We start from the raw sequence: 2,283 nt of genomic DNA, 5'->3' as shown, positions 1-2,283 counted from the left end.
TTTTAGTAGAGATGGGGTTTCACCATGTTGGCCAGGCTGGTCTTGAGCTCCTAACCTCAAGTGATGTGCCTGCCTTAGCCTCCCAAAGTGCTGGGATTACAGGCATGAGCCACCGTGCCCAGTCCATCAGTTTTTCTTGAATAAATGCTTCTAAGATAGTGCAAGTTTTTGGTTAATTTATAATGTTTTGAACAATTTGATTTGGACAATTTTTAGACAAGTTCCTTTTATGAATGAACAGATTTTCACAGGTCCTTACTCCATTATTCTTTTTTTTTTTTTTTTTCAAGATGGAGTCTTGCTCTGTCACCTAGGCTGGAGTGCAGTGGCACGATCTTGGCTCACTGCAACCTCTGCCTCCCAGGTTCAAGTGAGTCTCCTGCCTCAGCCTCCCGAGTAGCTGGGACTACAGGCATGCACCGCCATGACCAGCTAATTTTTTTTTTTTTTGATAGAGATGGGATTTCACCATGTTGGCCAGGCTGGTCTCGAACTCCTAACCGCAAGTGATCCATCCACCTCAACCTCCTAAAGCGCTGGGATTACAGGCATGAGCCACTGTGCCCAGCCTCAATTACTCCATTATTCTAGAAGTGCTTCTACACAAGTACATTTTGAAGTTTCCTTATTTATATAGGATGTTTGGGGTGCTATATTTTATTATTGATTTCTCACTTAATTGCAGTTTGCTTATGTGCCAAATTTTAAATTGTAGAAGCTAGATTAGTAAGTTGAAAAGAAGCAGGTGAAATTAACTTTCATAGACCCAAAATGTTATTTCAGCTGTAATCAGTATAAAAATTATTGCAAAGATTTTTATAATATTGTCTTTGAAATGTAGTAAGTTTTTATATTTTTATGTTTTACTGAGTTTACCTGGTATACAATAAACCATATATAATATAAAGTATACAATTTAATAAGTTTTATATATCCATGAAACCACATCAGTACAATCAAGTAATGAAAATATCCTATATTTACCTCAAAAGTTCTCCTGGCCAGGTGCAGTGGCTCACACCTGTAATCCCAAAGGCTGAGGTGGGTGGATCACCTGAGGTTAGAAGTTCGAAACCAGCCTGGCCAACATGGTGAAACCCCGTCTCTACTAAAAATACAAAAAATTAGCTGGGTGTGGTGGTGCTCGCCTGTAATGCAAGCTACTCAGAAGGCTGAGGCATGAGAATCACTTGAACCCAGGAGGCAGAGGTTGCAGTAAGAGGAGACTGTGCTGCCTGGGCGACAGAGTGAGACTCCATCTCAAAAAAAAAAAAAAAAGTTCTCCTGTGCTCCTTTGCAATTCCCCACCTAGCTCATCCATCCCAAAACACGCACTGATTTCTTCTCTGAAATAATTTCCTTTCTGGATATAAGTGCTTTATCAGATATGTGATTAGCAAATACACTTCTCAGTGTCTGGCTAGTCTTTTCATTCCTTAGCAGTGTTTTTTGAAGAGAAAGAGTTCTAAATTTTTTGAAAAAATCAAATTTTTAAAATTTTCTTTATGAATTGTTTATATCATATGTAAGAACTATGCCTAGTCCAAGACTACAATATTTTTCCTATGTTTTCTTCTAAATGTTTATAGTTTTAGGTTCAAATTTATGTCTCTGATCCATTCTTAATTAATGTTTGTACATGGCACCAAGTATGCATTGAAACTTTTTTTTTGCACATGGATATTCAATTTTTCTAGTTCCATTTGTTAAAAAGACACTGACTTGTACTTGACCATTTGTTCACAATCAAGAGACCATATATGTATGGGTTTATTTCTACTTGCCCTATTTGCCTATATTGATGCTATCTATAATCACATTATCTTGACTTCCATGAATTTGTAATAAATCTTAAGTCAGATAGTATCAGTTCTCCAACTTTGCCCTTTTTCAGAGTCATTTTTGCTAATCTAGGTTATTTGCATTTCCATATAAATGTTATGGTCTTCAGTTATTTAGATGTTTTTTTGGCTCATGATTTTACAATGAAAAAATAAATTAAAAAAAGACTTAATTCCTTCTATCAATGTTTTGTAGTATTTTACTAGATATGTCTTGCAAATCTTTTAGCAGAATATTCCCTAAGCATTTTATATGTTTTGATGTATTTTTAAAATATATTATTGTAACTGGATTTCTAATTTCAGTTTTTGATTGTTTATTACTAGCATAAAGAAATAAAATTGGGGCAGGATGCGGTGACTCACGCCTGTAATCCCAGCACTTTGGGAGGCCGAGGCGGGTGGATCACGAGGTCAGGAGATCGAGACCATCCTGGCTAAC

The sequence above is a fragment of the Gorilla gorilla genome, chromosome 15 (assembly GCF_029281585.2).
Source record: "Gorilla gorilla gorilla isolate KB3781 chromosome 15, NHGRI_mGorGor1-v2.1_pri, whole genome shotgun sequence".
NCBI classification, from domain to species: domain Eukaryota; kingdom Metazoa; phylum Chordata; class Mammalia; order Primates; family Hominidae; genus Gorilla; species Gorilla gorilla.
The sequence above is the reverse complement of the archived record's forward strand: the minus strand, read 5'-3'. Positions refer to the sequence as shown.